We start from the raw sequence: 26,001 nt of genomic DNA on the forward strand, positions 1-26,001 counted from the left end.
CAAGGAGTTCTCTCTTAGTTTGGTGGGGGTTTTTCTTGGGTTTTGTTTCGTTTTGGTTTTTTTCAGAGGAGAAGGGGATGAGTGAGGGGAGTGGTTGGTTTAGGTTTCTTTTTTCCCTGAGGACTGCTACCAGCTATTCACACACTTGAGCTTATAAAGAAAGCCCATTTTTTTCCACAATCTGAACTCTCTTTTTCCAAAGATTTAAAACAAAGCACTGCCAAAAACATCAGAAGGCTTCTTTCTGTGAAACTGTAGTCTCTGTTTAACGAAACAGCCTTCTTAACAGATTAGGAGTACATTTACTGGGGATATAAAAGCAGAGAATAAATACCTAGTCTGAAAGTGTCTTCACATTGCTGTTATTGTCACTTGTACTAATGGAAAGTACTCAGTTTTAGCAGCACTTCTTTATCCATTCGATACAAATCTGAACAACCATACAAGGCGAGGGGAAGCTCTTAGCATTCAGCTTTTTGATGCAGTCTGCGGTTCATGTTGGCAGGGTTCCCTGCAGAGGTTTTATATCTGAAGGTTATCACTGCTAGCTTGGATCATATATAGAATATCTCTTTTCAAAGTGAGTGACAAACCCAAATTTGTGAGTGACAAACCCAAACCATGACTTCTAATGGTAAAAACTACTGCAGTATCAGAAGGAGAAAATAATTTTTTTTGGACAGTGATTTTTTTACTTTATAAAGCAAGTAATACACTGCTACTTAGGTCTGTAAGTGAGATTTCTTGTCTGTCACACATGAAACCTCTTGAGACATTGAACGTTCACCTTTGCCAGCAGGTATTAGCATGCTTTGCTTCCCTTTCTTATGCAACTATTTCCATTAGATCCTAATACTTTCTGCAAAAGAGGGAAAGTAAGAGAGACAGTGAGAGAGAGCATATTCCTCTTGAGTAACACAGCTTGTTTACAAACCTTCCACAGCCTGAACTAAGCCAACGGGAGGTCTCTAAATTAGGTATTGGAAAAGCATTTCAGGAGGGTTTGTCTGGTGGAATGGAATTGATAATAAAAGTTGCTTGTCTGTACCCTGTGAGCTGATTAGCTCAGGAAGAGTACACACAGTGTTACAATTAGCATTCAAAGCCTATTCATCTGTACACTGGCACAGAGAACAGTCTCTGTGGGAGGCTTAACTGGGAGAATTATTCTTTCTTCTATGCCTTTTATAGTTAGTTGAGCTTTAAAGGATCCAAAGCCTTTAAAAGAGACTTGGTCTCCAGGAAATCATTGAAGATGCGAGAAGCTGAGGTGCTTAGAAATTGGCAGGTCTGAGAGGAACTGCTATATTGCTCTCTATCAAGACTGGCATTTTGCACTACAAAAAGTTGTTTATTAGTAACACATCTGAAATAATGTCACTGATCAGGATGCAATAAAATGTGCTATATGTGACAATTCTTCCTGCAATGTTGCAGTTGCTACTATAGATGTGAAATAAATCAAGAAATTGAACAAATTAGTGATCCTATAGTAGTATTAATGTGCCTGTTTTTCAGGTGTGATAACAGGCATTTTTAGCCCTGCATTTAAAGAAGAAATTAATATTTAAATGAATGAGGCTAAAATACTATGGAGTACCACAACTATGCAATTTCCTAACGTGGGCTGTGGCATTAACAATATTCTTGCAGTGTTATCCATACAAAGCCAAAACCTGAACTTCCTTCTGACCATACTGTAACTGTCAGTACTAGCAAAGATTTACAGAAATGTAAAGGATACTAACACTCTTCCCCCAACCAAATCCTACACTGGGACTCCCAGACTCCCCTATCCCTGAGAAACATGCACAGAATAAGCTACCTTTAGGCATAATCTGTGGGCATGTGTGGTGGACTACCAGTCCTGCATGCAATGTTACATTTTGATTTTTGTGTCCTAGGAGCCAAGGTTTTCAAGGACAAAATCTCCATGTGAGAATAGCTGTGGGCCACATCAGTACTTGACAAGCTTCTCCTCAACAAAAGGAAAGACAAAAGCTTTAATGCTCCAGGGTGAAGTTGACCTCAAAACTCTCATAAATTCCCCAAGTCAATTTGGATTTTGTTTGCCTTTTAATTTCAAAAAGGTCTTGCTCCATGTCTGTTTTGTTACCATGGAGGTTATTTGCTCTCCAGCTACTACTCTACTGTCACATTGCAGGAGCCTGAGTGTTGTAAACACCTGTCCCAAGAGTTGAGAATCCATTCAGGCCATTCCTGATACCAGACAGATGTGGGAGCTAAAAAAGGTTGCTTGGGCAGCCAGCTTGTGTTTCTACCCTCTGCTAGATTGTACCTTGCCCGCATTTCTTCCCACTAATTGAATACATCTTTGGGTATTACCAGGATTGTACCCTCTTTGATAGTCTCTTTCAGACTCCAGCTGCTTTTAGCATTCAGAAATACACTTTGAGCTTGATCTCAAGTCCTTCCTTGTTAGCTTGCCTCTGCATCTCAGCATCTGCTGAGATTGAGTAGTTCTCCTTCTTCATTTGTATTTATATTTTGAAGGTATTTATAGATTCAAACTATGGCCCCGTGAGTTTTCTTTTCTCTAGGTTATATTTATAGATCTTTGATAAGCATCCCTAGTATTTTGTTATCTTCCAATACTTACATGGTGATTGTTAGCCATTGCTTTGCTGTCTTCCCCCACCACACATGATTTGGCTCTGCATTATTCCAAAAGTGGTGATACTAGGTCTCATTTTAATGTAACCTTATTTATTGAACATGATGCAGCCCCAGTAGATATAATACATAATCCATCCCTTAAAAATATTCTTAAACAATGTCTATTTTCTTACCTTTTAGAAGCTTGCTGTTTCTCCTGCTGCTTGCAACAGGGACTGTCTCTAGCTGTCTGTACAGCACTCAGCACAGTGGGTTTCCAGTTACCTCTGGAATCCTTTTGTGGTTCTGTAATGCGAAATAATTAGAAACAAAGGCAGCAATGACTGAAGAGTGAAGAATCAAGTGTAAAGCCAGAATTTCACCAGCTCTACTTCTGTAAAAAACTTAATTTTCACATTGAACATTCTCAAACTGCTGTAACTGTAGGAGTTAGAATTGAAGGTGATAATGATATGGACTGGTGCAGATTTCCCAGAACCATATGCAAGATCAACAATCTAGGCTCATAAATTCAGTTCAGTAACTGTGAAAGTGCCTTGAATTATTTAGTTAACTTGTCCAGTGAGAACTCAAAATTATTAAACTGTTGCCAGATACTGCATATACAATTTTTTTCACAACACATTTTAACTTGTGTACAGTTGGCATATTTTATAACACACACGGTCAGTCATCTCTCTGCCCTCCGACTTATTTTGAGTCCTTCTCTTCATAAATGTCTCACATTTCCCCCAAATAACTCTGCTCTAACTTTGCCTCCAAGTTTTAGACAGTCTTGATTGCATCTTAATGATTATTCTGATCTGAAAATTTCTTGACTTAAGAATTTGTCTGTGTGGTAATGCAAACTAGATTCTAGAAAAAACAAAATTATTTCCCTCTTAGTTTACTGATTTTTTTAACTTCTTGGAACAAGTGAAAACTTAACTTGGTCTGAAACAACTGGGGCTTTTTGTTTTCATCCACTTGGGCTTTCCTCTGGTGAGAAGTTATTTTCTTAAAAAAGTCATATCAAAGGGGAGACACTGCTGTAATTCTAAATAGTGGTGAAGATCCAGCTCTTGTTGACACCACTCAAGAAAACCAGTTGCAACTGACAGGACAACTTTCTCTCGTTCACTGGGATTCCTTTGTCTGTAGGGTACCATGGATGGAGCACAGACCACTTTCCACATCTTCTTTGGGGAAGAAATACCAAGGCATTCAAATTACTCCCTCTCCCTGATGAGCAGCTTCTTTGCCACTTTCACCTCAAACTTTTGGAGTAGCTTTAATGAGTCCAACATTTTTTTTTTTCTGCAGAGAACAGGAACTTTGTTGTGTAGTCTTGCTGTTCTTAGGAGTGTCCTCCTCTCTTTATCACTTACTGGCTTCTGGTACTTGTAGAAAGAGTTGATATTTACATGTACCCTTATGGAATATAGGAGATGAGTGGCATATTAAAAATATACTGTTTTCTTAAGCATGTTTTTCAAATGTTACCCTAGCCCAGAGTAGCAAAGGTCAATATATGCTTGTTGAAAGATTTGTTTGGTTTTTTATTTTTAACTACAAATATTTAACCTTTTAAATGAGTCAAAAAACGTATTCAGTATGAACAAATCTCATGGATGCATCCAGAGTACTGCAGGGAACAGAGTAAAAGCACTTGCCACAGTAAAAGGGAGGATGGTATCTCTTGAGCCTGCACATCCCATGCTGTTTTCACTTTTTGTGATGCCTTGTCTCTGAGTGAGTGTTTAGCTTAGAAAGCTATAAAAGTCCAATGGGGCAGGATAATTGAAAGCTTGGAAACTCACAACCTGTAATTTCAGTGACTGGTACGCCTGTAAGATTAACTTACTCTTTATAGGGGAACATTTCTCTGACAGGCTCTTCACATATTTCATATGTATATTTTATACTAGGATAAGCAGTTTCCCACTATCATCTAAGCCTGCGTTTTACAAGAATTGCCTCTTAATGTGTGCAAAAACATAATGGCCATAGAACACCATTTGCAAGTACATCACTGCTGGCAAACCTGGACGATGTTTGATGAATGTTTGATGCTGTTAATAGGAGCAATAACCTAATGACATTAGATAAGAACATTGCTAGATGAGGAAACAAGCGATTATTTGCCTAGTAGGCCATTTGTATAAGGAAATGCATATTCAAGGTTGAAAATGTTTCAAAACTTCAGCAAAAATCTTTGAATAAAAGCCTCCAATCTGTCATCACTTTATCTTCACAAATCTAGGATGTTCCTATAAGATACAGGTGGGGAGATGCTGCGTGAACTGCTCTGCAGTACCATAATATCTCTGCTTACTTCTGTAGCTAAAAAAAACAAAGCCCCTTTGCCCCCCTATTAGTTGTTCAGAAGTGGTAACCTAAATGTAGAACAAATGCATTGTGCTATCACTGAAGGGATTTCCAAAAGAGCATGATACTAGTGACTGTAAAAGCTACATGTGGCAGACTGAAAAAAACACACAAATCCCCTTGTTTTATGCTGTTATGGCTTTGACAGGCCCCCTCTTGGGATGGTTGCTCCTAAGATGCATTAATTCTAGCACTTAAGCTCCCATGTTCAATGAACTGACCTTTCCAGAAGGAAAAGGTTAATGTTGAAAAACACTGATTTCAACAATCCATCTTCTCAAGGTAACCCTAGAGTTTATGGTTTACTTAACTGTACAATGCTGCCGTTCCCTTGAAAAATGACTTTCTTTCTCAAGTGATCTATGTAGGTAAACCAGTATTCCCACTCATAAACTGTTCTAATTTTAATTGCCTGCTATCTGTCTCATATGTCTTTGTCACCTGATAGTATGGAGCAGATGCTGAGATGCATCTGCATCTTAGATGCTGCTGAGGTGGCAGCCAGAGAGATGTTCTCATAAAATCCTCATGGTAGTTCTTGCCTGCAGTCATTCTGGGAGGGGCTTGACAACACTGCAATGCATCGGGAGATGACAATCAGAAACGGGATGATGTTATGTCCTTATCCACTTTGCATCAATTGTTTCAGTTACTTCAATTACATAACAGCAATGTTAATCAGGCAGCTGTGTCACATAAAGGAGGTTAATCGGGGGCTGAGTAATAGATCTGAGCAAAGGAGAACTTGTGATCAATTCTTTACATGGAATGTATTCAGTGGAAAAGTTTCACTGGAGAAACAGCGGAAACCTTATTGCTTCAGTTATCTGTAGTGACTACACAAGGCAATGTAGAAAATTATTTTCCATTGACTGTTCAGAAGCATCAGATGCATTATCTTACCTAACAACTGGTGTTTCTGTTTGATATCCTCTGAATCTGTCTTTTGCAGCAAGCTTGACAGCCATCTTTGAGGAAAGTGGACTTTGTGACAACTGACAGAGGCTCCTGGGCCTTGAAGCTACTAAGTGACAGGGAAATACTTCATGTCTACCAAAAGTCTCAGAAGTGCCTCTCATGGCTGCTCTGTGGTTCTCCATAAAGCAAGACCTGCATTTGCAGGTCCTCCTGCTCTTGCTCCAGGTAACCCAACCTCGTCCTTTCCAAGTGGGTATATAATGCACATATGTAGTATGGTATGAACCACTACACTGGTTCCACAAGTTCAACTGAAATACCAATAAAAGGGTATTTCATTGAGTGCTTAGTGTGGTGCTCTATGGCCTCAAAGACCATTGCTCCATTCATTACTTTGCCTTGTCATGCTTTAAATGACTGGAACTAATGATGCTTCCAACTGCTTCCATCAGGAGGTTATTTTGCAGTTTGAGTGCCAAGACATCCCTCTTGATACCATCTGAGTTACATATTTTCATTGCTCAGCTTCATCCAATTCATTTTGCTTACCAAAATAAAAATCTTTTACAGCTTTGTGTTTTTACATGCTCTGAATAATTTTAGGTTGTTCTCATAGTCCCCAAGTAGCCATTACTGTGAAATATTTTGTTCTTCCTTCTTGGAAACTACATGCTGCATTTAATTGTTAGCTTGCAATTACCATGAAGATAATAAAAAGTCACTTTAATTTAAATTACAATTGATTGGAAATTATAGTTATGGGATAAGAAACCAACAAAAACACTAGGCCAAATCCAGTGAAAGTTTTTGGCCTTTAGTTTTCAAGTTTTCAATGAGGTACTGTTGGCATTGGTATGATGCTGGGCCTCTGTGAAAGAGCTCAACCCCTACATTAGGAGATGGGATCCCAAATGCTTTGCTGACACAAGACTTTGTATTTCCATAGATTGAAAATCTTTTTATTTTATGAAAGTGTGTCAGAACAGGAAGCCTTGACTACAGCATACACGAGGACATATATTTGCTGCCTTCACTGGGGGCTGTGGGGGATCACAGCTCCCTGTAAGGCCATCATGGGGTGTAGGCTGGTGCTGTAGATATTTCCTCATCTGTAGGCCAATAACCTTGGAGAAAGTTTCGAAAAGCTTTAACAACTAAATGAGGAGACAGGAGACAAAAAGGTGGTCTGATCTGCCCAGGCCCACAGCAGCCCAGGGAAGGAAGACCGGTGTAGAAGATGGCTTTCAACAAAAAGTAACGCTAATCAGCCCAATGTTTTACTTCTTACATATGTGAAGTAGCACTGTGACAGTAGACATGTCTACGCCACTGCTTCTGTTAAAAGACTTTATTATATGCGTAGTAAACTGAGGAGGCTTGGGTGGTACAAATCTCCTGAAACTGCTAAAAGGCAAGTTGCCAGCTTGAACAGAAAACAAGTGGCAACCTGGCTTTCAAGAAGCCTACAGGTTACACAAGGTGCCAGGAAAGCATTTCAAAAGGAACAAAGTTGTGTAGCAGAGGTGGATACACAATGGCAGGAAGGTTTGGTAGGTGTGCAAGAGTTTTCCAAACACTATGATAGCGTACAGTACATCTTAAAACTGATAAGAAATATCCAAGGCAGACTAAGCCATTGGTCTAGAAGATAAAAGGAATTCTGAAAAAAATCAGAGCCTTCAAAGCAGTTTTTAGGAGGGGGTGCATGCCTCAAAAATTGTAGACTGATCAGTGAAAAGCATTTTAAACTAGACTTTAAAAGAACTGGAAAAGCAGTATAGAGTTCACAATTGTATTACTTGCAATGTTAATTCCCATATCCAACTGTCCATTGCTACTATATTACCACTCCTGCACAGGCAAGATCCATCATCCCTTGTACTATGTGCAAAAAATCTAGCTATCTAAAAAACGTAGAGACCACTTCTCTATTTGACCATTTCTGCATCTGCAGGAACAGTTTATACTGACATCTTATCATAGAATCATAGAGTATGCTGACTTGGAAGGGATCCATTATCTATCGGTTTGGTCTGGTTTGCAGCAGAAACCACCTGAAGGATTTTCTGAATGATCAGATTCTCCATCCCTGATGCTAATCAACACAGCGACACATACAGATTTTGCCTATGGATAGATCTTCAAACCAGGAGACCCCATGGGGGATCTTCAGGACTGTTTAAAGTTCCCATCTGTGGAGCTGTTGTCAAGTAGTCAAATACTTGGTTGTACCGCTGTCCAGAAGTTCAGTCAGTGACCTGGTCTTCAGTAGACCTGATGTTAGTTGGCTGTCTCTCCATTGCAGACACAGACTAGTGGGGTCCTGTCCCTGTCTGGCCTGACTAGCTGCTCTTCTCAGGAGCCAGGGAGCTGTAGGATGATGCTGCCTTGCTTGTGGTTCTGAGACTCACCAGCTCCAGCCATACACTGGAAGCTGTAAAGAGAGGCAGGAAAGTCAGCAGCATGGCCACACGCCCCTGGGGAGAAAGAGGCCAGAGTGGTGCCCCAGTCCTCCTGGAGTAGAGAGGCTCTAGCCAGGGGTATCCAGGGAGATCCACGTTTCACAGAATCACAGCATATTCTGAGTTGGAAGGGTCCCACAAGGATCATCAAGTCCAACTCTTAAGTGAATGGCCCATATGGGGATCCAACCCACAATCCCGGTGTCAGCAGCACTATGTTCTAACCAACTGAGCTAATGCCGGGCCAGCACAGTCGTCACACTCGTGTGGCTGCAGGGTTGCTCAAAGTGAAGCAATGTCCTTGCGTGCCTTTGGCAGCACAGGAGGAGCAGGGGACTGAGTGTCATGGCCTGGGAAAGCAAACAGGCTGGTGGTCACCTCAGCCAGGGCAGGTGGTGATGCAAGGGAAGCTGTCAGGGACAAAGGGACCTGAGTGCAGAGGTGCAGAGTGCCTGGCAGAGGTCCCTGAGCTGACCCCAACTGCGTGTGCCAAGAGACCTTGTTCCTGGAGGTGAATAGCCTGGGCATAGTCCAGGGAGTCCTCCATTGCGTGGAGGACAACATGGGCAGTGCAAACAGAAACGTCCTTCTTCCCCTCACAGATCAGCATCCCGGTGGAAAAGAGCTGTCCCTTTCTCTCTCCTTCTTTGCAAGACCTTCAGAAATCTGAACAGACCAGGACTAAAACAAGCTCGGAGCTCTTCATGTCTTTTGGGTACCACTTCACTGTTTAATGGAAATATTGCTGTAATTTCTGGAGACCAACCGTAGGGAGATTCTTCTCTTTGACTGTTCTCTGTAGTTCCTTGCAGGCTGAACTGAATTTTAAAAAATTGATGACATTTCAAAGATTGCTATTTAAAATAGATTTTTTTCTCTGTCTTTTTTTTTTTTTTTAAGAATCCTGCTTTTGAAAACCCTTTTCGATTTGACATTTTCACTAAAATAAAATTTTCATGAGAAATGTTCATTTCAATGAGCTTGGTCAGGTGACACAAACATCCCATCAAGTGCAGTAATTTTAAGATGAGCTGGAGAAACTTGGAGAAAAACAACATGCAAGGATTGGAAACAAAATTGTTGTATTTTTTTTCTTAAAAACAGCTAAATATTTTTAAAGAAATCTGTACTTGGTTTGTTCCTTTTATTTTATTGAACATGTGCCAAATACACTTTTATTTTCTTTTCAGGTTTTCTGATATATCTGACTGAAATTGTATTTTACTATGAAATTGATCTATGCTTTCCTGAACAAGACCTTGAATTTTCCTGGATATCTCTGGATCTCTCTGACTTTGTACAATTTCAGTGTGAGGGGCTCAGGGGCACCAACAGTCCCAATATCCCTGCCCAGCTCAGGACCCCATGTCAGCTTCCCGGCACCATCAATCCCTGCCCCAGTGATGCTGCAGCAGTGCCAGTCTCCAGCTCCCCTTAGCCCTGCCCTTTCTGACCATGGGCCACATTCCAGCCTAGCCTTGGCCTATCCCTGTGCCCTGCCCCTAATGCCCTCTGGCCTTCCCGGATCCCTGGCTGGGACAGTGGGATGAACCCTACTGAGCACCATGGGGAGCTGCCACTGCTCCTGGAGCTGCTGGACCTTCCTGTGCCCTGACAATTACCTTACTTTAATTTATTAACTTACCAAAGATGTGTATTAAGATGCAAAATAAGATGAAGAGTTGTTGATAGCCAATGAGATGTGTGCTTGCATCTGCCCTGCCTCTCCTGTGTATCTGTGTTGCAATGATTTGTGTCTTCTTCTCATTGTGTACTTTCTCTGATAACCAGGTTTGGCAGGGTACTGGAAAGGATATGCCTCTGATGCTTGCACTTCCTTCTGTCTCACTTTTCATGCCCTCAAGCACAATAATTTAGATAGCTGTTTTCAGTTGTCACTGCTGCAATGCCTCTAATCCCAGCCATGTTTTAAAATGCTTAGGTTTTTTTCTTGGTGCTATTACAAATTCCTGGAAATGCAAACTTAGCACAAGCTCAATGGGAAGGAAAAGGTGCCTGATTTTCCTGCAATTTGTCCCTTACAAATGAGAGAATATTTTTACTTAACGATCTCAAGGAAATTATTATGTGGCACTTCAGGACATGCAACAAATACAGAACATACAAGTGCCTATTCTAGGACCCTCCAACCTTTGTCAGCCCAGGCACTGAGATCCAGGAAGTAGCACGCTGCTGCATTGGATGTTGTGGTTTGCTCTTTTTTGTTGTCTCTACTTTAACATTTTAATTTCTTACTGCTGTTACCAAATGACATCAAGAGTACTTCACCCAAACCAGTATTTTTCACTGTGTGAGCTATACAGAAAGGATTACTGTGCCAAATGCTGGCAGTGTCCCAAGGTTTTCTGCTGTGTCAGGATACCAGTCCTCTCCTTTTTGAAAAGATGTAAAAATAAATGCATTTCCTCATTATTAAGTTAGTTCTATGGGACCTGGCAACACAGATCAGAGTGATCTTTCCGTATTAGACTTTTCAATATTTTTGTGATCTTTTCCTTGGGTGTTGCAAAGTGCATTTTACTTTGCTCTGATTCTTGTGCTTAAAATCTGTCTCTGTAAACTCTGAGTATATATGAAACATCTTTCCTTCTTTCAGTTTCCTTGGTCCAGCAGTGAACAAGGAGATGCTTTAGGTTCTTGGATAAACTTAAATAACATTTTATTGTCAGAAGCTAAAAGTCAAATATAAAAAGGAACAAGTATTTTAATTTTTTAAAGCAGAATCAGAAATAATTTAACAAATATGCATCCTGTATAATGCTTCTGCATTAATGGGATTTAACACAAGTATGATTGGTTTCAGTGGTCAAATAATAATGTGGAATGTAAATCCTGCATAATGACAAAAGTTACTTGAAACTATCTCTTTCCTGGGCCCTTGCATATTTTTTAGCAAGTTGTTTTGATGGAAAACATGCTTTTTCTACTTACGTAAGTATCTCTCTAGCTGATACTTTCTTGCTTCAATGGCAATAATGACTTCTTTCTATTCCAGTCTCCAGAACTCCTAGGGGTATTATTTTTCCACAAGATCAGTGAGTTGAATGGCCTGCCATGACACACGTGAAAATTATTCTATTCCCAAAGAGTGCATGTGAAGCACTTTTCATAAAAGTTGCAATGCTTTAAGGGTACTTGAAGTTGCATCTTTTGGAGCACTACTTGTGGAAAAATTGTTCCAGGGATTTTTGCAGTATAGTTTTGAGTAATTTATTTTTGTCTTGCATCTTTGAATAAACTGCTGACATTTCTCCAGCACTGACCAGTACAGTATTGAAGACCATATGCAGCCAGCCTTTTTATTAAAACTTGAAATGTGAGTGTCAGGAGCTCAGAAACTTAAAAACTATATTTCTTTCAGCTTTTGTAGTTAATTACATAATGGACAGATTGAATGAGTAAACTGTCTGAAGTGGCCGTTACGTGTTTTTCTGAGGTTTCTTTTAGGAACTGAAGAAGGAAGAGTTACATAATTACAAAAAAAAAAAAAAAAAAAAACAGGGAAAAAACACTGAAAGCACTGAAATTGTGATTATAAATTGTTTCACCAGAAGTAATAATGACTGGTACTTTCATTCACTTTACAGGAGATAAATCTGGGTTTGGCTCAGGAACAACTCTTCCCTGGGGGAAAAGAGACCAAAAGCCAATTCACAGAAAAAACGGGTTGAATACTAAAACTCAAGATGACAATCTGACAGCCACTTGGCATCTGCTCTCAGATGGCAGCCAGCTGGCTTCTCACAACAGTATATGCACCAGAAACATCGTTAGGAAGAGCTTGCTGAGAAAGTCAACGCAGTCCACGCTTCGATGCGACACCTCCTGTAAAGCTCCTCTTGCGCAAAGCCCAGTGGATCGGTGCTTCAGAGCAGCACTGCTCTAGCACTTGTGTCTTTCCCCATGACATATGCCTCCCCCAGCATCTATAAGGAATGAACAAATTATTGATTATAGCAGTGAGCACTAGTCAGTAATAACCACCTGTTTTTCTGGGCTCCATCCTGCTAATATACAACAATATAGAGTTTTATGCAAGGCAGGGCCAACAATTTGATTTCAAGGACAATGAGCTATTGGATGAAGGCTTCAGAATGTTGGCCCTGTGGACTTGGCATTGCTTTTGTTTGCATAGTGCCTTGCAGAAGATGAATTCACCTATCATTGCTAGTGGTGGTACAGTTATGATTAGACCTTCTACTGGGAGAAGGCAAAAGTTTCCATCCTTGTTCTGCTGTACAGACAGGTTGAAAAACAATTGGTCTACAAAGCGTCATACTCTGCTCTGTCATGTGGACCACCTCGCAGTCCTATTCTCACATCCCTCTGATGACAGAGATGAAAATATTCTAGCAATGATGGTCTGTACTTCACTTTATGTGTAAGCCATTGTTCCCACTAGGTGTAAAAATTAGAGCAGAGAGAAATGTCTGGATCTACAACCAAGGACTATATTGCATCAAGGTGGACCTAAGAAGTCTAAACTGCTTCTGAATGTGTATCAAGTTCAGGTCTTTTTCTACGTCCTATCTACAGCAGTTTTTTCAGGTGCTCTTGGTTTTGGCTCTGATAACCCTTGTTCCATCTCTAGTTTACTGGTAAGTGTCACAGCAACGCAATCTATCATCTTAAGTATTTGTATGATCATGAATTCAATGCAGAACACTGAGAACTTGCCACTTCTGGCAATTAACTTGAGATAAATAAAAGTGGTAAGAGGAGGCATTAAGTTACCCACCTGCAGAAGACTGGCTCTGTGCTGAGTGCTCTCAACAGATGAGTGCGTATGGGAAAGTGCTAATTGCAATGTATTTCTTAAGGGTTTTTTTTTGATGCACAAAATATTGAGAAAATGGGAAGAAAATGAAAATGTCTCTGTGTGTTGAGTCACATGGAAAATATGCAGGAATTGGACTCTCAGAATCCGCAGAAAAAGAATATGCTAAGAACAGGGAACAAGCAGAGGATTGATGCCATGAATAGAAATCTCCGTCTGTGCTCTGGCCATAGTCCAGGCTGTATGACATAGCTTACCTGACACAGTGCCCATTTGGATTATTTATATAACAACATAGGTGCTACAAGTAATGTAGGAAGATGCTCTGTGTGACCGGAGAGTCTCATGCTGAGAATGAGACAGACGCGATACAATGATTAAGGAAAGGGCAGCACTGCATCAGATGAGAAACAAAGCTCAGGTAAAGAAGCAAATACTGATCTTGGCCACAAAAACGGCATGAGAAAAGACAGAGGATTGCTAGGTGGAGACAAAGTGCTGTAAAGTAAGGGGAGGACTGAGAGTAGGACAAAAAGAACAGTGAGACTAGACGGAGCTATGTGTCTTTAGGAAGTGAAGCTATGAACTTGGAAGAAAACAGGAAACTGGGTTATTGGAGTGGTGGACTGTAATATACATGTATAGTATGCAGCTGGTTAAGCAGAAAATTTGACTTGGTATACAATATTTTCAAAAGGCATAGGCAAAAAACATAGGCAGGATAAAGGCAAAAGTGTTTGGAGTAGATTCAACCAGTGCAGTAAATGTCTGACACGATGGGAGCTATGCGAGCTGGTGGGCACTGCTGACCTGCTTTGGGTGGGTTGTCTTAAGATGAGTAGAGTTCATGAGGTAGGAGGGAAATGCAGTGTGCCAGCAACCTCATGGCCATAGCTAGTGGGAGTAGTGAGAAATCCACACCCTCGTGCTGCATCCTGCACCCTCTGTCCCCAAAAGGGTCACGGAGTGTTCCTCTTGTCCGCTAGGCTATAAAGACCTCTCAAAAGTGACTGTAACAACACCTAATCAGAACTACATCTAAATTTAACTGTAATAGAGCTGTATCGAACCCACTAAACCCAAGAATTCCCTACAGGACAGTGTCACAATTGTGCAATTTCCCACCCTTAAAAGGGAAAATGCATGCCATATGATATATAGGGCACAGCAGGGAGGTTAGATGTTGTATTGTGCTGGAGAGAATTGCTGTAGTCCTGCATTATCTCTTCTCCACGTTATATTGCAGTGATTATTTTTTTTCTCCATAGAGAAACCATAAAAAAATTGTTGAAGAACAACCAAAGTGTTTTTGCCAAAGGTAGAGCAGATCCTTTGGATCTTCAAATGCTGCCCCTTTGGGAGGCAGAAGGGAGAAGTACAGCTAGGATTGCATGTGGCAGCTTGGAAATATCTAGGGGAACAGCACGAACTGCTGAACTGCTGCACAGAATCTACCCTGTGCAGATCAGGAATGATGATTATACAGACCTGACATCAACCAAAGAGCACAGCATGTTTGAAAGCCTCATCTATGGCATTATTTGGGTCAGTACAAATCAGGAAGGAAATGGTTACGTGAGTGTTTCTTCACTGTATTGTTTACAGGATACACAGGGAAATTTTTGGCTTCATATTTAGGTAGTTCAAAAGGCAGAGCCAGCATAGTTGAGAAGAAGAATTGGCAGCACTGAATTTGGCCATAGCAAAGGCAGATTTCAATGCTGGCTGCCAGAGATTACATCTTTGTTCATCCGTTCAGCGGCAGTTCTGACAGGCTCCCACATCAAATCGCTCCAGCTCAGGCCAGCAGAGCTATTCTGGCAGGTTTTATCCACTTACATAAGTAGGGAAAAGATGAGATGCGACCTTGACTGGCATAACTGAGTTGGGAACAGCCTCCAGTTCAGAAACAGTTTTCTTGACAGAAATGTGCAGTTACCTGGATGACCTGGTTTGTTTTGTGAGGCTTCTAGTGCCCCAATTTTACACTGTGGCTGTGCTGTGGGCTGCCTACCCAGACTTGCCCATGGCTGTCAAGTCTGGATACAGTGGCCATTTTATCCCGACTGGAGTTTCCTGGAGGGGGACAGCCCAAAATATTGTTTCTTTAATATATATATTTATAGGATGGCATGGATTCACCTATATAAACTTTCATAAGGAGCAGAGATATTCTAGTAACCTGTGTCACTGTCCTGTTGTTATATAAGGCACTGTGACAGAAAGTTCAAAACATCTTTTGGACTAGGATTGATGAAAGAAGGGTCAGGATCACTCAAACAATATTGGATTTAGATTTTCAAAAATCAAGATAAATAATCCTCCAGTGGCCTAATCCTATTTGCTTCATAAAAGGCCTACTGCATTGCAGGGAACTGCATTTCAGGGCAAAAATTCTTCAAACAGAAAATGCCTTTAGCCTTTTGTGTGAGAGAAGAAGGCAAAGAAAAAGTTTATGGAAGCCAAATTATGACACATTTGTTTTGAATCATTTAAGCAGCTCTAGGCATTGGTTGTGTTTTTCAACTTTTTCAAAATTATTTTTTTATGTGCTACAATAGAACTGGAAAACAGCTGATATGACTTGATGCTTTTATTTCTGTACAAGGATGATTTACTAATCACTGTTAGTAGCCCTATGCTAATGGCTTACCTTTCCAAGAAAATGAGTAGGGACTTTTAGAGCCCCAGAAAAAGCTTCTTGGTTTGACCTTTACAGTTTTAAACCAAAGCTGTAAATCTAAGAATTCTTCATTTTTTTTAAATAACAGCTGAGAACCAATCAAAACAGTTTTGTGCCTCAATTCTTTTAGCCAAACCTAAGCTAAATTTTAAAAGCAAAATTATCCCTAGGATGGTTTCATTACTCAGTGGCATGCCAATTGCATTAAGTGCAGAGCTGGAGTAATTTAGCTAGAATTTTTTGGTGAGTAAACACCAAAGTAAACTTCAGCTACCTCTTTTTGCCAAGACTTCACTGTCATGTCTTGCCACTACTTCTGGATGAATCTCCAAAAAATAAGTAAAATTTAATATCTATGTTCCATACTGGGCTGGATCTAATCCTTATTCCTGAAGCACTCTTTATTTTGGGTCATTTTTTTTCTATGACTAATCTTACATTTGCTATAAGGTGTTTTCGGTTGAAGGAGATGGTATCTGGCCTTAACACTGCACATGTGATTGCTTAATTGCTTGGGACTAAATTGAATAATCCTACTAGGTTTCTTGTTCCATTTCTTTTACACAAAAGTACAGAGCAGTAAAATAACAAACTGAGCACAGGTCTGAAGAGTTCTAGGTTATTCTCCTGACAGCTGCTCCATCCTTATTTCATGTCTAATCAGACTTCAAGAAGTAAACAATAGAAAGAAGCTTGAAGGCCAACTGGAAAGAACTACAAATGGCCTCCTGTTGTAGGAATGGTCATTTGTTAAGCTCTCTGCTGGGACAGGCACTGATTAGTCTTGCTGCAGACCTACTCCACAGTCCTTGTGAACTGAGCCTGCTCTATTCTTGAGATGCATCTAAACCAAGACGTGTGAATTTAAATCGGAACTTGAGGATCTTCAGAATAGAGTTAGGAATTTGTCTTCATCAGTCCAGTTAAGCTAACTCTAGGCTTTGGTTGTCATCCCCAACTAAGTATCCTGAGTTGATATGAGGACAATACAGCAATCAAAATCCTATGTAATCTAGTATATCTGATGTTTGATCAAGTTTCTTTGACATCTACCAGCAGAAGACCAGGTCACTTTCTAGAATTGCACCTTTACTCTAAGTCCTTCGTAGTTATTTTTTATATCTGTTTGTTCATAATTATTTGTTAGGCATGACCACCTTTTAAACCTGTCCTAGTTAGAACAGCTGGGACCAGTTCATCACTGTATTCTAAAAAAAAACCCTGTGTATTCTATAGCCTTCCATGCCATTTCCCAGAAACTGGTATCAATAGACCATTTACACCCTCTGCCCAGAGCAGCCTGACTCCTCAGGCTATAAACTGGGTGTTAAGAGGCCTGCAAGATAGGAGGATGCTCCTGTCCTCACACCCATTGTGGAACTCCCCACCCTGAGGGAGGTACTGGGCATTCCTGCCTGAACTGGAGGATATATAATCTTGGAGTCTTGGGACTTTTTTAACCACTCGTGGGATCCAGAGGAAGACTGCAGCTCACTGCTCTCAACCAGACTGAGAACACCACTCTCGACCGGACTGCAATCACCACTCTCGACCAGACTGCAACAGCACTCTCACCAACTGGTTTTTCCCTCTCCTTTTACTTTGGACTCAGAGGGCCCAACAAACACCACTTTGTTCATGCCCCAGGGTGCTGGGTTATACATTTGGGTTTTGTGGGTTAAAACCAATTGTTTGTCTGTATAATCATATTTATGGTATTATTTTAATAAATTGTTATTCTGATTTATAATCTCTCCTTTGAGTTGAGTTCATTTCCCCTGCTGGTTTACCTTTAAACCAGCACAAAGCCAAACAATGTCCTTTATAATCATGAAGTATTTCAACTTACTCACCACCTCTGTGTTTCAATCACAGCCTGCCGTTCTTGGGCTCTGAGATACAAGCAGTTGCAGTGACAAGAGATGCACTGAAAGTTGCCAGGCAAAGTGGGAGAAGGTATTAAGCCTCAACACAGACTTGTTTTTAAAATTAAATCCATTCAAGAGTGAAAAATGACCTCATATATTTTTTCTTGGCCCATTCTTTTCCTCTGAGACTAATAAATAAAACAAACACCGTGCAAGAACTTCTGTATTTTCCAGTTTAACTTCTATTTTATGTTATTCAGGGAGGCAGATGCATACAGTCTGACTGAAGGCATTAAGCTCAGTGAACATTTTTGATTTCAAAAGCTTCACCCCCCTTTAAGGAAAATACTTCAAAAAGAGGAGAGAGAGAGCAATTGCCTTCTGCAGCAAACTTAGCAAACATTTTTGATACTCAAGGCACTATTTTTCCTGCACATCAAAGAAAAATATCACTCTTCATTAAGTATATTAATTAACTTAACACAGGATCTAATTGATATTTCGATTCCAGCAAATAACAGGTTTTTTGTTCTACAACGGCACAATATCTGACAGTTCACTGAGCAGTCAGTGTTGTGGAGAAATCATGATAAGTTTTGTAAAGCCTGTCAATCATTCAAAAATTCAAGTTCTCTTTAGGCAGAAAAAGACTGTCTCTGAATTATTTTAAATGTGAGTTTTAGTCTCAAGCAAAACCAGAAATACATGAGAAAAATAAACACCTGAACAATTTTTAACTATGTATTTTGAACCCCAAAGAGGAAAATTCAATTCATTGATTCATTCTCAGAAGTGGTTATCTCTTTTTTAGCAGGAGCTTCAGGATTTTGACGTGAGCAGAAGCAAGAGCTTGTTCCTGTGTATGCACTTGAAGTGGGAGTTGTTTACCCTGGAGCATTCAAGGCTGAAGGACATGGTTTGTTGTTTAAAGGGTGGGAGAGGAAGAAAATGGAACAGATTAGATCTTGTTCCAGAACTTTGAGCTTACACATTAATTGTCCTATGACAAAAAGGATGATAACTACCATGGAAAATGATCTGCAATTTGCTTCAGTCCCTCTAACTCTGTCTGATTTCTGTGCAAGTCTGGTGCTGGTATCTCTATACAAGTAAAGCAAGAAATCTAACCTAGTTGAAAGGTAACCTTATGAAAAAGTATTTGATTGAAACTCAGGAGACCTGGATTCATTTCCAGAGCCTGGACTCGTACACATCCCTCCCAAACTCACATTCTTAACTTTGGAATCTAGAAATAACACAAGGGCATGATACGTGATAGAGTCAATGTTTGTGTGGTGACAGGGCTTTAAAAATACAGAACAGAAAAAACAGCACCACCTCCAGAATCTAAAATTAACCTAACCACATCATAAAAAGGCTGCATAAATAGCAGGGTTTTTTCTAGGTTTCCGTCTTTTCTATTAAATAAAGACTGCTTTTTTTTCCCTATGCATTTACGTTTGAGTTATCCCAACTTCAACTGCACTGAGAAGTGTCTCTTTGCCACAGGTCAAATTAGTGTTCCCTGGGAACATGCCTGAGTCCCTAACAGAAGGCAGAGTGCTGATTCTAGAGTGAGAATCATTGTTTTTGAAATGTGCTGGATGGTGAACATGAGGCACAGAAATGCACCTGCATTCGAACTTCTGACAAGGGCTCACATTTTGTAAAAGACGTTTCCAGAACATGTTGCTTCATTTTTTCTGTTCTCCGTGGAAAATGTTGTAAGGAAAAATGTAGCTTATCTCCCTATATGAGTTCAGGTCTTCATTCTGATCTGTTTTCTTGACTCAAGTCTGGAAAGATTATTTTAAAAGATGCATTTTAGTCTAAAGTCTTTAAAATTGACTTGTAAGTCTGTGAAATGACAATCACTTTTTATTTATTTATTGATTTATTTTCTTCCCATTTTGGCAAAGCATGTTTTTCTCATATTCTTCTTTTTAGTAGATATACCATTAATGTGGTCAAATAACCACACTGGTTCTAAAGATTCCTTCACTATCTCCAAGGTTCTAGTAAACTGTAACAATCACAACTCCCTGCTGAAAAGATTGTCCTCCAATTGTTCTTGTGCCTTTCTTTGTTCTATTTCTGTCCTTTTTTTCTTCCCAGCAAGCTCCAGGCTTGATTCAATTCTCATTTGCAGAACTGCTAGAATTGCTGAAATATGATAATAAAAATAATGGGTTGCTAGTGCAGAGGAGCTCTTTATATTTGACATCAAGAGACAGGGGAAAGTCCTCACCCATGTCCACCTTTGCATTCCACATCCCAAACTGCTTCTCCTTTGAAGTACTGCATTATTCTGCTCTAATACTTTCCAGCAAAATTGGGTACATTATTCTGATGTTGCTCATACTGCCCTTATCTGTGTCCCCTTCTCTCCCTCTTCATTATTCCCTAGAGCAAATGGCCTTCTGCTGCTACCTGGGTCCTTCAGGCTGCAGGCTGGTATCCTGCAGACCCCAATGCCTGGTGACCTTCCCCTTCCCCTGCACTCTTCAACTCCACATCAGTGGGTGGTAATTGCCCAGAGTTTTGGCAGTAGCTCAGGTTTTTGGAGACACAAAGCCTATGAGGAAGATACTATCTATAGTTAAAATGTTGGATGGTAGCCGGAGCTGGTGAGTAGGTTGCACTGCATTCAGCCTTTGAGATGCTACTGCTGAGAGTTCATGGAAGTAGACTAGAATCCCTGGTTGCAGTGGAGTCCTGGGGAGCAACAAACACTCTGCTGGCCTTGGGGACTGGGACTTGGGAGCAGCCACGGGGTGTCAATGCAATATCTGCAAAGACCTGGTGCAGGGTGAAGCCCTAAGCAGTCCTTCAGAACTGCCTTTGCCATCTGGATGTTCAGCTTGAGACCTGCCTAATGAGGCTAAGCCAGGAATTGTTTTGACTGAGTGTCTGAGCTGGAATTCTTTGAATAAAATTGTTGGGTTTTTTTGCAACCTCTTAGAAGCTTGATTATTCCACTGGAGACATTTTGAGACCAATCCCATGAACGTATTTTGAGCTTATTAAAAGCCTGTCTTAAAACTGGCACATAAAAGCAGCAATCAGTGAAAATCTGGCACTGGTACACTGAACCACATTGTGCTGGCCATAATATTGATGTTTGCTGAATATTTACAGCATTAAAGCAACCGTTCATATAAAAGAAACAAATTGGAAAGAAGCTTACATTGAAAGCAGTAAGTAAATTGTATCAAATACCATATGAGCTTTGATGCAGCATAAGTAAAGCATTAAAGCATAGAGCTGTTTTGATAAAAGATCTGTCTGAGAAGTTCTGCACAGAAGTTAGTGAATTAACATAGATTTTGGTAGCAAAATTGTTTTGCCTTTTTTTTTTTCCCAAAGAGGTGGTTTTCAGAAGGCAAAGGGATTCAGAATTGTGTTGAGGAAGTGTGGACTTGGTTTTGCACAAGTTAACTTGGTTTTGTTATATGAGTGCTACGTTTTACCTTGTGGACGTGATTTGACTGCTGTGTGTCATAAAACAGGACACAAGTTGTTTTGGCAGGAAGAATAAATATGTGCTCAAGAAAATATGGTTCTTCCTGATTGGCAAAGACTCAATGTGTTCTCAGGAATGGAGTGCAGAGAAAACCTTTTCCTCAGCTCTGAGAACAGTGATAAATTGTAGGGTAGTTGACAAATGCAGGTTTTTTTCTTTTTGCCAAACAATAAACCCAAAGCATTTCTGCAACATTTTTATTACTTTAGAAAAGGTATTTCTAGCTAGGCAAGGAAAATATCCTTTAAAAGTCTTGTTTTATTTAAGTCACCTGAAATTGAAAACATTGAAAGTGTTACAAAAAACACAACTTCCACTTTCAAAATGCTTTTTGTATGCATATGTCAAAGTGCACTATAAACAGCGAGTAAGTGAGCTCCATATATGTCCCCAGAATGAAGTATCCCCTTTTCCAGATGGAGAAATGAAAGGCATAGAGCAAATGAACAACTTCCTCACGACTGTGCAATCACTCAGTGAGTCAGAAATGAAGCCCGGGTTTCAGAATTTTCGAGCCCTTGTTTTAACCATTGTACAGAGATTCAGTCAAAGGCTAACCTTACTTTTGCAAGAGTCATATTGGAAAACACTGTTTCTTCTAAGTTTATCTGATATCTACCTACTATGTATAATGCACAAAAAGTACAGTCAGAGGGTAATTTATAAATAACTCCAAGTCCTAGACACAGGACTTGAAAGTTCCCACCGTGGCAGCACCTTTGTGTGCAGACTTGTGCAACTGACTCACTAAAGCCAACCCATGCTCCAGTCTCTGAAAATGTCAGATTGAGCCGATAATTTTTGTCAGTCTCAGGGGTTTCATGTAATTTGAACCAGATTCTTATTGGAATATGTAGGCATTTATGTACTCTGCAGTATGCAACATTTTCATATCATTTCTTCTGTGCTCCATTTTAAGTGACCTGGAGAGATGGGAGGAAAATCCCTGCCTGTAAAGCAGTGAGGTTTAGTTCACTCACTCTTGGGTGAAATATTTCCCTGCTTATGCCTTGGCCGATGGGAAGGACCTGCCTGTGTAATACCAGTCTGGGAGCATGGGGACCTGAGGGAGAAAAAGCTGTGTTCACTCAATAATCAAGAATAATCACAGAAGTTCAAAATTAGTCACCACCATGACAGTGTAACAAACATGCATTCTGAGGAAGTTAAATAAAATATTTAAGGGAATGCACCTGGCAGTGGCATTTGGTCCCGAACAGACGGGTGAGTTAGAAATGCTTAGATAAATGGATTCCTCCAGCCTTTGTTCTAGGAGTCAGAGTAATAATAGCAATAGAAGACAGTGTTTTTTTTCACAGCAGGGGGTGTCCATTTGGTTCTTACAGCTAGTGACAATTCTTAGGTGATTTTTGTTGTTATATTTTTTCTAATCCTACTTGAGTACCTGTTTTTATGAGATTAATGGCTCACAGTCTCTGAGACACTTACTTAAGATGCAGGAAGAAGGATATGTCTGCCAGACACATCTGTGCTCAGCAGTCTAAAATTGCCTCCTGTTATGAGAGAGAAAGACAGAAAGAAGTGGCTAGAGTACACTTGAGCTGCTAACAAACTGCTTTGTAACCTTGCCCCTGGCATCTACTAGTTGCCATTTAAAATGTAACTTTTACTGAGCCATTGTTGGGCTGAATTGTGATATTTCCTATTCTAACTGGTCCTGTCAAAAACTGTATGGTTTAAGAACTCTTGTTTTCTCCTAAATGATGGCTTACCTGCAATAAAGCAATTTTGTTATCCATTGAGGTCTGTTACAACTACATTAGAAACCTTTCTAATAGCAAAGTCTTTTCCAGAGAATCTAATTAATATTTGAATTTATTTCCCCTGAAAGTGAGACGCTGACAGCACTCTCTAAAACCAAGTATCAGGTATTGTATCAGGCAGGTATTGTGGTGGGCTTGCTCTCCTTCAGTCACACATTATGTGTCTCTATGGAAGGCATAGAGACACAGAGGACGTTTTCACCTAATGCTGCATGGTGGTTTGTTGAATGGTTGTGATCTGCATTTTGAAGAACTGGTTCTGATGGCTTACAGAATCTTCTGGAACCCCATGCTCCTAAAGCAAACTCAGTTATGAAAGAACTCTATAGCAGACAAATGTATAGTGAGGCCCAGCTGTACAATGCCTAATTCCTGCTGAAATCTATAGAGGATGAGGATCTAAATGTTCCTACAGAGCTGAGCCCAAATGGCAGAGCATGAATCATAGAATCATCAAGGTCAGAAGAGACCTTTAAAATCATGGAGTCTAACCATCCACTCAGCACTACCGCTGTAAATCCTAAGCCACTAAACCACATCACTCAGCGCCAGATCCAGATGCCTCTTAAACACCTCCAGGGATAGTGACTCCATCACCTCCCTGAGAAAGATATTCCAATGCCTAACCTCCCTACCAGTGAAAATTTGTTTCTAATATCTAGTCTGAATCTCCCCTGTCTCATCTTAAGGCCATTTCCTCTGGTCCTCTTACTGCAGGCATAGTAGAAGGGATGGGTCCTCACCTCACTTTCAGTGAACTACTTTCAGGTAGTTGTAGTGAGCCTCTCTTCTCAACATTAAACAAATCCAGCTCCCTCAGCTATTCCTCATAAGACATGTTCTCTAGTCCTTTCACAAGCCTTGTTGCTCTTCACTGGACATGCTCCAGCACCTCAATGTCCTTTTTAAAGTGAGGGGAAGCCATATGAGGAGTGGCTGAGGTCACTTGGTCTGTTCAGCCTGGAGGAGACTGAGGGGAGACCTCATTGCAGTCTACAACTTCCTTGAGAGGAGAAGAGGAGGGGTAGGCACTGATCTCTTCTCTGTGGTGACAAGTGACAGGACCTGAGGGAATGGCTTGAGTTTTAGGCTGGATAGTAGAAAAAGAGTCTTCACCCAGAGGGGGGTTGGGTGCTGGAACCGCAAAGTAAAGTGGTCCCAGCACCAAGCCTGACAGAGTTCAAGAAGCATTTGGATGATACTTTCAGGTACATGGTGTGACTTCTGGGGATGGCCCTGTGCAGGGCTAAGGGTTGGACTAGATGATCCTTGTGAGTCCCTTCCAACTCAGCATATTCTGTGATTCTATGGATTTAGCTCCATTCACCGCACCTCTCTGGGCCTGGCCATCTAGATAGTTTTTTTGCCTGTTGAATAGAAGAGGAGACAAGCAGTGAGTGGGGGAGCTGCTCTATCCTTGCTTGTTCATCAGCTCCCAATCCATGTTTTTCAGACTGCAAGCCACAAAAAAAAAAAAAAAAAAAAAAAAAAAAAAAAAAAGAATCTTTATAGTATCTATTTAACCATATTCTGCACCTTCAAAGGATTGTGATATAATAGGGTCAGGGAATTCTTGTTTTTTTCCAGCTCGTTTTAGACTGAATACTGAAGTCACTGCTGTGACTATAGTGTAAGGCAGAGTTCCCTTGGCTATGTCAGAGAGCAACAGCTGTCCAGCCTCACGGGTAGGCCACCATGGCTGCAGTGGAAGTGTACACAAAATTAGATGTGTCCCTCTTGATGAATGCTTGTTTTCAATACCTACCAGAACCACTGGCAGTAGATCATCAGGATATCAGTCCTATCTGCAGTGATTTGCAGAGATTTGCAGGATTTGCAGAGAGCTTTTCCAGGTACCATACTGACTTATGGACTTACTCTGATGAGTTGGTCCATCTGTTCCTTTACAGAGAGCAGACACAGACTATTAAGACTGCACCAAACTCGAAGTTTGCAGAAGAAAAAGAGCCAACTGTCAGGCTTGTACTACTGGGCCACTACTTAGAAGTTCTGAATAATTTAAATCAAAGAATGTCCCAAACAGCCTGGAATATATTTTTTCTCTTCTTACAGTAATGCCTTCACAACCCTCCATAAAAAGTTGGTTTACTCCCTTAGGTCAGTATAGATATGACACATGTCTGACACTTCATGCTATTCTCAACATGCAATAGATAATCCTAAAATGCACTGATGCTCCCCTCTGAACATGTTTTCTGGTTTCACAACAGGACTGCCAAAGTATTTTCAGAGCACACTGATCCGAGTTCGATAATCCAGCATAGTGGGCCTGGATATATGACTGTGTTTTAAAGCAAATAACAAAATTGGTGCAGATACATTACGTTTTAATGGTGTTTCATTTGATCTCATCACAGGCATATACAGTCAGCACATATAAACAAAACAGGATCCAAGTTACTGAATACTCCAGTTTACTGAAGAAGAGGAAAAGAAACCTGTTAACAAGGAGAGATAAGGTAAAAGTATTGCTAAGGAGAAAGACAGAGCTTTACAATGAACTCTACTAGCAGATGACCTGGCCCATAAAATGCTAGAAACCCATATGAGAGAGCTGATGGTTGCCGTGGTTAATTGAACACCAGCCCAACAGCAGGGCAGGTAGCTCTGTTGGTCAGGCAGAATATTCCAGCCCAACACCACCACCTTCATGAGCAAAACCTCATCAGTTAATTTCCCAATGAAGTATTTTCAGTGTCTTTATGCTGACCAGCTGTTCATATAGCATAACCTCCTAGTTATCTGGGGATGTTGGCCAAGTCAGAAGAAGAGAGCAACACAGTGACATCCAAATACCAAAAAAAAGCTCCTAGAGTGGGCAACATGGTTCCTCCCCTCTACCCACCTCTTACATTTTCTAGTTGGAAGTTCCAAGCAATAATTTTTTCCCCCAGATAGACCAAATTTAGTATAGTTGGCTTATACCTGGCAAATGTTTTG

The sequence above is a fragment of the Pipra filicauda genome, unplaced genomic scaffold, assembly GCF_003945595.2.
Source record: "Pipra filicauda isolate LSUMZ 115617 unplaced genomic scaffold, ASM394559v2 scaffold49_size4853605_pilon, whole genome shotgun sequence".
Taxonomy (NCBI): Eukaryota; Metazoa; Chordata; class Aves; order Passeriformes; family Pipridae; genus Pipra; species Pipra filicauda.